This window comes from Vanellus vanellus, assembly GCF_965231255.1.
Source record: "Vanellus vanellus genome assembly, chromosome: Z".
NCBI classification, from domain to species: Eukaryota; Metazoa; Chordata; class Aves; order Charadriiformes; family Charadriidae; genus Vanellus; species Vanellus vanellus.
This window is the reverse complement of record NC_138908.1, coordinates 3,841,850-3,855,997: the sequence shown is the minus strand read 5'-3', so window position 1 is coordinate 3,855,997 and position 14,148 is coordinate 3,841,850.

The following is a 14,148-nucleotide window of genomic DNA, read 5'->3' as shown; positions in this document are numbered from 1 at the left end:
GTGGAAAATTTTCAGTCGAGAGAGGTTCTTTTTTACCAGAGCTTCATTGTCTGAATGGTGACTGCAAAATGCATATCTGCCCAGAGTTTGCATAAGTAGGTTGAAAGGGTTGATGGTCTCTGCAAATAAGCACCTGTACACTCAGACACTAAATTTGCAAGCAGAGGTGTAAATTTTGGGCATGGTTTATGTAGGTGGAAATGATCCCTTCCATCACTCATGCACCTTCCCACTACCCCTCCCTCCCATGAAGGACGACTCTCAGGAAGCCAGGAGATGCTTTTGGGCAGATCACCGGGTCCTTCTGGTGAAAGTCACACCAAAAGGTGGTGGGCAAAGAAGAAGGTCTCTTCCCTGCTTCCCAAAGTACAGCCTTTCCAGGCTCACAGTGCCTCATATCTATTCAGAAGGGGCAAACCACCAGTTTGGCCATTCTTTCAGACTGGTTTTAAAATCAAGTCACGGTAATACACTCGACATAATTTTGGGGGGAAGAAAAAAAAAAAAAAAAGCCAATTTTTCTCCATATAAGAAACTTCAGAGATGAAGAATTCTCTGTTGTGCCCATAGGCCAGCTCCTGTTTCCATCAGGTACCTGAGTTTAACACTGAATAACAATGAACTGGACGAGAACTGAGCCTGCAGGAGACATGGGTGTGGAAAATTCCTCTTGGGTACTTCGCTGAGACTCATTTGTGCTGCCCATGTTGGCAGCAATGGCAAGGTTGGTATAATTTAGGGAAGGTTTTTCTATTTCGCAGTCTGTCCAGCTTTTCTTTGGGAGTAGGCAGGGCGTTTAAATTTTTTCCTAATGCTTCCAATGGAAAGCTATAGTTACCACCACACCACCAATGTACCTAGCCACCGATAAAAACAGAAGCAAAGGGGGTAATTCCCTCCTGCCAACCCATTCACTGCAATGATACTCGGGAAAACTTTAAAGCCTGGGTGTAATCAGTTATTTATATTAAGAAACATATTAATTCTGTTCTGATGATTTAAAAAAATGACAACAGCAAAAAAAAATGAAAGTAATTGTAAAACCTATTAATAACAAAGCATTTTACCTTCTTCCTGTAATTAAAAAAAAAAAAAAAAAAAAGCAAAGGAGAAAAGCAGGGTCTTTCTCCTACCCCCTTTTTCCACACAAGCCAGGAGACATGGTGAGCTAAGGGAAGTAGGAGATGTCTGAGAGATATTTTAAGGCTAAAGGAACAGTCAGCTAATAATGCAACTGGCAGTAGCATAACCACTGATACAACAATAATTTATAGAGAAATCATGGGTTGTATAATCCTTCAAAAGCTTCCTTTGAATGGAAAGCAAAGACTTTTCAGTGAAAACTTCCACTCTTTTCAAGGGTGGATACCTCAAGGTAGGGTTCAAAGGATTTCCTTCACTAGTTTTTTTGTTGGCTCTTTCTTTTTTTTTCCTGGTGGTGTTTTCTCAATATATAATTTTATAATGATGTAACTTGCATCTCTGTAAATTATATTCCATGTGTCAGAATCAAATGCTCCTAAAATACTCTTGAAAGACACTAAATATATTTCATACATTCCTTACTAACTCTATGTTATAAAGTAACTGATACACAGCCCACAAAACATCTAAAAATACTCCAGCTCGAGAGATGCCTGCAATTTCTTCTGCTGTGCATAGCTGCAGACCACAGAAACCAATTTGAAAATCCAGTTAGGGTAACATTCAGGAAGTTACAGAGAGAAAACAACTTTTCAGAACCTGAGTATTTGCTTTGTTTTATACTGAACTGCCAGCATGTTCGTAGAGCTCAGGGACAGAATAAATTTCCAGAAAGTCTTTTCCTAATGAAAAATATTTTTCCACTGTTCTTGACATTATTGGTCTTTCTACAGTTAATATTGTATAAATCTAAATAAAAAAGGAGATACAATTATGTCTAAATTGCCAGTGTGTATGTTTACTTCAAGCTGTGTGCAATCTATCCAGGAATATTAACATTATTTCTAAAATGAATATACCTCCATCATTTATTTTCTGAGTGTGCACAGGGTTGGTTTTTAGGGTTTCTTTTTCCCCTTTTTTACAACAGTAGAAGCTGTTGGTATGTCCATCCAAATCCAAGAACATCAAAAAAGAGGCCCATAAAAATGGATCCATGAATACTTAAAACACAACAAGAACCATTCTTTCCAACAGTAGATTCTTTCGATGACCTCGGACTTTTTTCATAGAATCATAGGATCATAGAACTGTTTAGGTTGGAAGGGACCTTAAAGACCATCCAATTCCACCCCACCCCTGCCCTGGGCAGGGACACCTCCCCCCAGCCCAGGTTGCTCCAAGCCCTGTCCAACCTGGCCTCCAACACCTCCAGGGATGGGGCAGCCACAGCTTCCCTGGGCAACCTGTTCCAGTGCCTCACCAGCCTCAGAGTAAAGAATTTCTTCCTGATATCTGGTTTAAATTTCCCCTCTTTCAGTTTGAAATCATTTCCCCTCATCCTATCACTCCATGCCCTTGTAAAAAGTCCCTCCTCAGCTTTCCTGTAGGCCCCCTTCAGATACTGCAAGGGGCTCTAATGTCTCCTTGGAGTCTTCTCCAGGCTGAACAACCCCAACTCTCTCAGCCTGTCCTCACAGCCTGTATTTGTGCATGGGATTGCCCCAACACACCTGCAGGACCTTGCACTTGGCTTTCTTGAACTTCACGAGGTTCACGTGGGCCCACCCCTCAAGTCTGACAAATTCTCTCTGGATGGTATCCCTTCCCTCCATTTCTGCTGTGATGACTTTCAGAGAAAAAAAAAAAAATACGTAGGAACGGGACAGGGGGATCATTTCAGAGGCTCCTGCAGGACCCATTCCCATAGAGGTAAGGTGGGGAGCATCTCGCACTGGGACCAGTGCAGGAGCCAGTGCCTGCAGGAGCAGGAGGTGGGGAAGGAGCCAGGCATACCCAGTGGGGACAGCAATGTGCATGGGTATAATTCCTCCAGTGCCTACGATTATTCACTTCACCAGTGTGCTATGGGCCAGTGAGAGCATAATGTGCATTGGCTCATTACTGCTCTTCTGCTCCAGGAACGCCATCACTCCTGAATATCACGGGAGGAAGGAAATAACTGCAGCTCTTACTTCCGTATCAGAATTATTGGCAGGGTCAGATCATAAAAGTGGTAAAGAAACAGGGTGCAATCATTTATTCTCAAAAAAAAAGAGGAGAAAGGGATGCACAGACAGAAAAATGTTAAAAAATTATTACCCGTGGCAATTCTGATCAGTAACAGAACCCAAAAATCATTCACCCAAAAAGTTATCATACAGTTGTGGGTCTCCTGCAGACAATGCGACCTTTCATGGGGGAGCAGAGACTGCGGCCAAGCCTGGAAAGGTGAGGAGGGAGGAAGGACCACCTCACACCACCCAGGCTGTATGCCTTCAGAAGGACCAGATGGGAAGACCAGTTTCAGGAACGACCTGGACTTTCAAGACCATCAAAAGCAATAATGTCTAGGTCGAAAATTCAGTGCTCGTGTATAGCAATCATTAGTGGGGCTCTAGGGCCACCAACACGGCAGTAAATTACAGCAGAGAGGGGTTTTCACTGCCATACTGGTCATGTCCTTATGTCATGTGCCGGGGATTTCATTTTGGTTCTGTTTTCTCCCCAACAGGCAGTCGCTCCCTTCTGCCTGTAGGGCACTCAAAATCCACGTTTGCAAGCCAGTGCCACGCTGCCCGTGGTGGACGCAGCCCAGCCTGGTCCAGTGGGTGAAAATCACAAGTCCACTTACATTTGCAGCCCCAGCCAAGTGATGGAGCTCCACCAAACCGCGCATGGGAAGAGCCATGGCCAGCAAACAACACAGCCGTCTGTGTTCACCCCTCCCAAACCACCGATGAATGGGAGGAGGCTTATGGCTGCATGTTGAAGCCTTTGTTCCCTGGAAAAGAAAATACCTCTTTTCATCTTGGAGAGAAAAAAAAAAAAAAGACAAAAAGTCTAGATTTTTTCTTTCCAGTGATAGCTTTCTGAACCTTTGTGAACAGATTGTTGAGGTTAAGAGAAGTATACAGCTGCGCTCTTCATGGGGGGACTTAAAGTTCCTCTGTCCCACATGTCCCACAAAGCCACTTTTTTTTTTTTTTTTATTATTGTGAGAAATGACTCAGTTTGGGGGGTTGCGCCAAGGAGCGATACCCACATGAACTGGCAGGAAGCTGACGGTGTAATTTAGGAGGCCAGCTGTCTGCAGCACGCTGGCTTCAGCAAGCTCTTGGAGGTGACCAAGGAGTCTTAAATAAAGTGAGGAAACACTTTGTGTTTGACATTCAGGCTTTTTGTTTGCTTGAAAATAAGTTTCTGTAAAAAAAATCCAGAAACTTACAAAAAATAGAGCTGTTGTGCACCAGAGTGAAAATTATAAATTAATAGAAGGGGGGGGGGACACCCACTAATTTCAAGTAAATGGATAGAATCCTGTATTTTAAGCCCCAATGAAATATTTAAGGTCATATTGAATGGAAGCAGAAGGAACATCTCAGGACAAGCTGTTGTAAAACCACCATGTAAATGGACAGGCACAACCACTTGTCCAGAGAGGCTTCGATATATATTATTTTGAGAAAACTGTTGTGCAGGCCCATTTCAGATGATGATGTGCACTCTGTTTAAAAGACCAAGGTTAAGTGAAGTCTGCTTGATAACCTCTCCTGGAAACCAGTTACCAAACTGGCAGAGAGGGATGGATGTACAGCTGCTGAACACGGAGAGTGATGAACAGAGAAACACAGAACTATACGGGAGGGGATGGAATAAGCAAACCCAGTAGTTCTTCTCAACACAAGATCCCTTATCTTCTCTTTCTTTCCCATGGGAGCCCCCAAGATGAGCACTCAGGAAAACAGGATTTTCCCTAAATCTCTGCCTTTTTGAAGCAGAGAGCTCCCCACCGACTGGAGGCATGAAACAGCATGGTCTCCTTCTCTTTCTCCTTATAACCTTTGAGTTTTGTGGCCAGATGACCCCTTGGTTGGCTTCACCAACTGCTGACACACCTCCTGACCTGGCTCCAGGTGAGCTAGCTTTGCTACGAAGGCACTTACAGAGTCAAAGGATCTCAGGCAGCCAAGGGGAGACTTGAAAAAGCAGTTACCATTAACTGCTGGTTGAGACATCTGCGTGTATTCTGTCAAGGCAAGCAGCTTTTCAACACTGTCCAACTGAAATGACATAACGAAGTCTAATTTTCATAGAATCATAGGATGGTTTAGGTTGGAAAGAACCTTGAAGATCATCGAGTTCCAACGCCCCTGCCACGGGCAGGGACACCTCCCACTAGACCAGGTTGCCCAAGGCCACATCCAGCCTGGCCTTGAACACCTCCAGGGATGGGGCCTCTCTGGGCAACCTGTGCCAGTGCCTCACCACCCTCACAGTGAAAAACTTCTTCCTAATATTTAACCTGAACCTGCCCTCTTCCAGTTTAAAGCCATTCCCCCTCGTCCTATCACTACATGCCCCAGTAAAAAGTCCCTCCCCAGCTCTCCTGTAGGCCCCCTTTAGGGACTGGAAGGCCGCAATAAGATCTCCCCAGAGCCTTCTCTTCTCCAAGCTGAACAGCCCCAACTCTCTCAGCCTCTCCTCACAGGAGAGGTGCTCCAGCCCTCGGATCATCCTCGTGGCTCTCCTCTGGACACGCTCCAGCAGGTCCATGTCCTTCTTCTGTTGGGGACTTCAGATGCAGCACTCCAGGTGGGGTCTCACGAGAGTGAAGTAGAGGGGCAGAATCACCTCCTTTGACCTGCTGGCCACACTTCTGATGCAGCCCAGGATACGGTTGGCCTTCTGGGCTGCGATCGCACACTGCTGGCTCATGTTGAGCTTCTCGTCAATCAGCACCCCCAGGTCCTTCTCCTCAGGGCTGCTCTCCAGCCATTCTCCACCCAGCCTGTAGTTGTGCTTGGGATTGCCCCCACCCAGATGTAGGACCTTGCACTTGGCCTTGTTGAACTGCATGAGGTTGGCTTGGTCCCACCTCTCCAGCCTGTCCAGGTCCCTCTGGATGGCATCCCTCCCCTCCAGTGTGTCTACCTCACCAAACAGCTTGGTATCATTGGCAAACTTGCTGCGGGTGCCCTCAACCCCACTGTCCATGTCGCTGACAAAGATGAACAGTTTCATTTATTTTTGTTTGGTGAGAAGCATCCAAAACAGCATATTGGAACAGTTTGAAATGAACAGTATTCCTACAGCATCTATTAGTGGTCCAGTTCAGTCTTTGACACATCTATTGGTATAATTGTAACTTTGGCATTGTTGTTGCTCTCTAAGGTAGATGTTATCAGGGACAGTCACTGGAGGTGAATGTGTATCTAATGACCTGGTAGTCAAACCTGTGAGACCTCAGCAGAAGCCATCAAAGGCAAGAGCAAAAGAACAAAATAAACAAACCAGTTGAAATCTGAGAAATTTCTCTAATTCTCCCCTTTTCAGAACCTTCTAAAACTTCCATTTTAATATTAGCTGCTTTTAAGCTGTAGTTAACTTAAGTTTCCAAATAAGTTTTTTGGATTGCTGAACTGGGATTTTTTAGTTTTAAAAAATGTCAAATGGATTCAGTATAGCAATTTCAAAGTTTTCTGTCAAAAACATTTATTAATTAAAAATTTTCAGAAAATGGTTTTGTTGTAAAAGCATTGACTTAAACAGCTTCTAAACTTCTCTTAATGAAAAAAAAAAATCATAAAATCCTCGATGAACTCTGTTCGGTACTGTCAGCTATGGCAGGCGTACTGTGTGATTCCACCTGTCTGCAGAGAGCTCCTGTCCACCTTGTGTTTTGGATGCCAACTAAAGATCCATGAGGGCATTATGTCTGTGCTATTGCCCTGGACTGCCCAGGACGGTATGTGTAAGTCAAAGCCTCCCATAGACTTTTCTTCAGATTTACACAATCATCCATAACTAAATATAACAGACAACCCCACCCATTCAGCAGGGAGGAAATCAAACGGACTGACACATTTTTTAGATGGACGGACACAGCAAGTCCACGGTTTAAAAGTTTATAACTTCTGTGCTTAGAGACCTCAGGTGGCTTCAAATCAAAATGTAAAAAAAGTTAGAAAAAAAAAAAAAATCCTCTGCCCAATGCCTCCCTTCTTTCCCTCTAATTTCCCAGAGAAACAAAGAGCCATAATGTAAAAATATTTAGCTGTAAAATAAGAGTAAAATATTTAGCAGATATTTCACGTACATTTCGGTAAATTGGAAACCTTATATTGCCAATTAACTTCCCATTTATTATAATCTAGAATATTTAGTTTTTGCAGCTCTTTCTCTCATGACAGTGTTTTTTCCTTGTCCTTCCACCATTTAACTTTTTTCCTCCTCTGTAATATTGCACATCAGTGCCCTTCTTTGTCTTCAGCATCTGTTTCCTATTAGCCTCCTCTCTTCCTTCCTGACTCATCCCAGGTTATCAGATCCAGATGCAGGCTTGAGTATTCCTAGTGGATTTTTTTATTTATATATGAATATATACACGTACACACAGGTCTATATATACAACCAACAGAAAAAAATATATATGTATAAATATATATGTATATACATGTTTATACATGTATAAATGTCTTATACATGTATAACATATGATACGTACACACAACAAGTATACTATATACATACATACAACCTGTTCAAAAGGTGCAATGAATGATACATAGACATATGAAAGCTCTGAGGTAACAGACATATATCAGGCAATATACGTGGTCTCAAAATACCGCATATAATGAAATTAAATAAGAAAATGTGGTGTGAGCCAAAGACCGCAGAAAGACCCAGATAAACTTCTTTCCATCGCTATTAGGTTCTTCCCAACGTTTCAGCAGACGTTAAAGCGAGGTGGTCTAACAGGAACATGAAAAGCTTTAAAGAGCAGTTAGTTTCACAGCATGAGATGCTCTGTATGCAAAATTACAGAGTTTATAACACATCCTTAGTCTGCGAATCTGATTGGCTCAGTAGGCCTAAGTGCTTTATAATAAGATTGCCTCTAAGTGCACATATAAATACATAGGCTAAAAATGCTCCAAGTAGACCATGACACAATAAACTTAACTGCTGTGTTACGGGATAATGTGTCAAGAATTCCTGTTTTAATAACTACTTGATTACCTACTTACTCAATCTGGTGAATACTATGCGTTTTCTGGTAAGGACCATTGGGTAAATACATAATTAAAGAATCCCTGAAATATTCATTCTGGGGAATTTTTTCCACAAAAAAAAAGAACAAGAGAAGACTAACTTCAGTGCCAGAGGCGACACAACTATGAAGGGCTACACCCAAACAACACTCTATGTGAGACTTTGGGAGGCAAAGGCCAAAAAATTAAAAATTAAGGCTGACATGCAAGTTGTTGTCCTTAAAAAATAAAATAAAATAAAAAAATAAAATAAACGAGGGGAGTGAGAGAGAGAGAGGGAATGAACTATTAGTGAATCAATGTTAGAAAGTCAGTCCGGATTTTCAGGCTTGATTCTAAATGTCCTGATTTGTGTCAATTTAAAAATGATATGCTCCGTATTTGTAAAACTATTAATCTACGCTTCCTACACCAGTAGCAAGTAACTCTATCAGTCCACACTAGATATGTCAATTACATCACTTGCGATGCGCACGGAACGGTGCACCATAACCTGCCTTCCTACGCGCTCGTCAGCAACACCGCAGTGGGGACAAACACAGTCACTTTGCGTCAGCTTCACACGCTGATTCAGTGATAGAATAAAGTACTTCGCAGATTAGCTTAGTCTGCAGCACTTAAAGGTCAGGATTTATTGTAATGTAAATCACAAAGCAATTTTATCTTGACAGAGATTACATACTGTTACAATATTTCTCGCTGAATCTAGTGATGCGTTTGCTTTTTCTTGGACTTTAGCCCAGAAAAGAAAAAGGGATGGCAGCCTGCTCGGTTTTTCAGCAACAACTTAATTTCTCTTCAGATTTATCAGCACTCTGAAAGAAAGGTATTTAAAAAAAAAAAACGCCAACAACAACAAAAAAAAAATGCAAAAAAAAAGACCCACACCAAAACCTTTCCATAAATACAAGCAAACCCTGCAGAATGGAACAGCGGCTTGTGTGGATGTTGGGCAAGACATCCACCGAGTTATCCTGCAGTACAGCGGGTGCTCAACTCCTGTTAGCTGGAACCAAACGATCTCATTACACAATGCTGAAGCAGCATCCTGCCATGTCGTTCAAAATGCACTTATTAAAAAAGAAAAAAAAAATAAAAAATTCAACATTTATAACCTAACCCAGACTGCAATGGCAGCGAGGCAGCACTCAAGCATCTCCTCCACTCTCAGGACAGCTGCCTTGGGTTACGCAGTGCCAGGACTGCGGGGCACTGTCCCCTTCATGAGGTCTGAATCACATATTTTTTACCATGTTTACGGACAACAGCAGTCCTGTGTGTTAGGGCATTGCATGGCCACAGCATTACTAAACACAGTAGTTCATCTTCACCGTGGCATCAGAAGAAATGATGGATGGGCTCTCCATGCCTTGTGAAGGCATTTCGCAGCAAAGACTTCAGGGTCGCCTCGGGCATCAAGCATCTGCATCCCTCTGGTCAACCCAAACCCACAGTTTCCTGGGGAGGGGACTGCGATGGCTGGAATCCATCTGGACAGTGCCAGTGCCTTGCAGGATGAGCAGAGCCCGTGGCAGTGGAAGGCTGCGTGGAGAATCATAGGATGGTTAGAATTGGAAGGGACCTTAAAGATCATCCAGTGCCATCCCCTTCCCTGGGCAGGGACACCCCCCCCCAGCCCAGGTTGCTCCCAGCCCCGTCCAACCCGGCCTTGAACCCCTCCAGGGACGGGGCAGCCACAGCTTCTCGGGGCACCCTGCGCCAGGGGCTCACCGCCCCCACAGGGAAAAAATTCATCCTAATATCTCATCTAAATGTCCCCTCTTCCAGTTTAAAGCCATTCTCCCTCGTCCTATCGCTACGTGCCCCAGTAAAAAGTCCTTCCCCAGCTCTCCTGTAGGCCCCCTTTAGGGACTGGAAGGCCGCAATAAAGTCTCCCCGGAGCCTTCTCTTCTCCAGGCTGAACAGCCCCAACTCTTTCAGCCTCTCCTCATAGGAGAGGTGCTCCGGCCCTTCTCATCTCTCTGATGAGAAGGATGCTGCTCCTGTGGAATGACTCCTTTAACACAGCCAAGCCTTGGGCTAGAAACACGAAAAGCCTAGTGCCTCCTTCCTTTGAAAGTCTTGCTGCTTTCCCAGTCTTTCTTTCAAAGGTTTGGAGTTTGGGGGCAAACCAGGCATTTCAGTGAACTCCCTTTTGTGTGGAAAACAGCAGGGAGGAGGACAGGAAAACACAATGCAGGGCGGAGGAGCTTGGAGAAAGACAGCGGCATTTTTATAGTCCTGTATACCGCAACCCTGGATTGATGTGGTGACTTGATAAGACGTTGAATTACACAACCGTTCCCACAGATGTGCTATCGCATTAATTTCGGGCCCTTGAACGTAGCGAGACTTGCTGACCTCAGGCAGAGCTTGTAGTTAGGATAAACAAGTTGCTGTGCCAGTGTACAAATCAAGTCTGGAATTTGAAAAGTCATTAAGACAATAAACATGATGCTAAGTTTACAGATTCACTTTTCCAAGCGAAATCACACTTTAGGCTATATTAAGAAAGCTCTCTTTTTCAGTCAAAAACGCAGAGCTGCATATAAACATACAGTTGTACAACTGCTGTGCACATTTTATATTTCGATGAAATGGCAAGTTAGTAGATCCTGATGGATTTTCTGGATTCCTTTCACTGAATTCCCACCCTTTACATTTGTTTTTCTTTCATAAGGTAGGATTTTAAAATGCAAGTGTAGTAAAGAAGTAAAATCCATCATACGCTCATGGATCAGGCTCTGGGCCTGAGTAAGGATGCCAATTACCACTCACAAAGCTTGCTTTTAATGAGCAGGAAAAGCAGGTGCTCACGGAAAACAGCACATTTAAGTAATTCTACAGTTTATGAAACTTTGTATTTATTTCAAAATGCAGTTAACGTTACAGCAATTGAAGTGAGGGATTCTTAAGCCGTATTAATATGTGACTCAAATATGAAATAAGAGTAGGCAATTGTCAGACACCAGGAAGAGTTTACAAAAAAATATTAAGAGCTTGCAATAATTATATTATTGTTTGTGTTAGTTTTTTAATTGTACACACTGAGCTAAGTAAACAGGGCTGTTGACCTGGCTAGTTTGGATTTAGGCGATATTGTTTATTTACACAGAGGTTTTGTAAGCTATGAAAACAAACAAACAAACAAACAAATAAATAAATAACGAAATAAGTCTTCCGCATGAGTTCGAGACCACTTTTTTGGCACCAACTCAGTTCTAGCCAAAGAGAATGCATTTTAATCAATTTCAGAACACACAAGTTTCTTTCGTTCCCTCCACAGCAAAGACTCCTCAGTTTATTAATTTTAGCATCATTACCCTTCCATGTAAATACTTCTTTCCAAAGCCGAAAAGAAAAACAGCCTCAGAAGCAGCCACCAGGTTCCTGAGTTTTTTAAAGCACATATTTTACTGACTGCAATCAAAGCAGGTTAACAGCACATTTAATTAATTTTGATTTTTAGATCTGCCAATGCAAATAAATAACAACCTTTCGATGATCGTGAATTAAATCTTATATGAATACCTACCCCCTGCACATTTTCAGGTGGTCATTTAGCAATCAGAAGCACTGAGAAGTGAAATGCTACTAGCCTGTGCTGAATTAAAACAAGGTCATATTATTATTATTGGGGCATTATAGCTCGTTTATTCTTTTATCTCATACTATTATTGATCACAGATCTTCACTGCAGCTTAAAAGCAGTTTCCACAGTTAGTAATTTCCTACCAGATTTAATATGTTGTCCTTTTTTTCTCAAACAGGATCTGAATTAAAATGTTTCTTTGCATTTAAGTGTGTGTCCCAACACAGACTAGCCCGATGCGCTCACTGCGGTCAGCTCACTGTCTGATGTTGTCTGCAGGACGATCCACGGATGGACCCTAAAACTACTGCAACACAAAAACTGAAAGCCCCCCCCCCGACCCTCTCCGCGACTCCCTGGGGCTGCAACGGGAGGTGCAACAGCTCCACCACCTCGTCGGAACCTGGAGAAGCAGCCAGGCCACAGGTATCAGCTCAACAGCTCAAACTTTAATTAGCACGACGCAAGGTTTCAGTAAGTTTCAGGCCTGGTGCAAAGCTGCGGTAGTTTCAGATGTCAACATCCCTTCCGCCCTGAAGCCCCCGTGCCAAAACCCAGAGCTTCCATAACAAAAGATGCAGAAGAAGTGCAAGTTTGCACCTTATCCACCTTAATCTGCCAGGAAAAGAAGGGAGAGCACCAAGGTACCAGATTGCAGTGAAAAGATGATGTTCTTCAGAAGATGAACCCCAAAACCTCACCCGCTGCCCCTCCGACTGCTCCGGTGCAACTCTGCTGGACAGGCCATGGATAGAGCCAGCGCTGCAGGACTGGAGAAATTATACGCATCTGATTTCCACCCTGTTTGCAAAGTATTGCCCATAGCTGATAACGCCTTTGCCACGTTTCTGCCGTCCATTGTCTTTCATCTGACTGAAGCAGAGGGCAAACGCCTGCCTTCCACCCCGTATTTGGCATTATCAGTTGTGCTGGATGCACGGAACAGCCACCATCATGTTCATCACTGTGTGGTACCTTAATATCAATAGGGGAGAAGCGGATGCAGATTTATCCTTCAACCGTATCACAACCTCACAAAATTGCCTGCAGTTTTATAGTTTTTAATCCCCTTTTTAAACTCACATGAATAATAAATACATAGTAAAATAAAAATACCTTGGAGGTCTGCCACATGCAGAAGAACATCAAGGTTCCTCGCGCAGGGTGAGGGTAATAATTGCCAAAGCAACTACGTGATTTAGGAAGTCAGCGTCGCTTCCGAGGGGCGCGCGGGTGCTTGTTTTCCAGTGGTAGCAGAGGGATTTGGAGGTCCATCATGTTCCAAGGGCCGAGACCTCGGTGACTGAGATGACCACCTCCCACGGTTCGCTGGGGAAGAAGGCAAGCTGCCGATCCATTAGTTGCTGGGATGTGATCTCGGTATTTCCCCCCAAAAGTCAGCACAATGTGTCAAAAAGGAGCCATCGAAAGGAACCGAACAGGTGCTTTCCTGAAATACTTTTTTTAAATGGTCACGCAGCACAATTGCTCATCAATCTCTTATGCAGGGGGAGAAAATTTTACTTAGGTGAACATTAATTCAGGATAAATTTTCACTCATTTAAGCACATTTAAATTAAAATGCTCTTTGTGCAAAAAAAGTAAAGTTTCTGCGTTGTATCCCCCATCACACTTCGGAGAATTTAAAATACTAAATGTGTGAAATAACAAGAACTAACACAGCCTTACATTCTGTCTGAGGAAAAGCACGGTTACTAGCAGCATTAGAACCGGTATTAAAACAAGTTCACTCTAGGCAGTAAGTAATAATTTCCATAGCTTTTCCTTTTGGCACACCCAAGAAATGCGCTGTCTGCAACTTTTTAGAGCTTGGGTGCCAAATTCCTCTTGCAGAACAATATGGAGAATAACAGAACCCAGATGGGGGCAGCAGAGGAGGAGGAGGAGGAGAGGTGTAACACCACCAGATGAAGCGAACATCAGTCAAAAAACGCTGCGTGCAGAAATCTCCACACCGTTTTCTTGCTGTTTGGGTTTTTTCAGTCTGCTCTCCCCTAATCTACCCGCACGAGGTAAAGCCTGTAGTTCCCCCACCCAGGAATAAAAGAAAACAAAATGATTGGCACATCTTTGAACCAGTATCTATTTTCTCAGTAAATTCTGCACATCACAAGCAATCAAAATTATTTTTTTTTTTCCTGTTTCAAAATACGTGTGCAGGTTGGCCCAACATAGAAACCTGAGCTTTCTGTACACGCAAAATGCTCAAATTTGTGTTTGAGCTGCACAGAAGCTGCACCTGAGTTGGCAAATCGCGATTGTATGGGGCGGAAGAGCCCGTCAGGTTTTTAAGGTGTGTGTAGACACTGAGAGAGCGAAAAGATTCCGGTATAA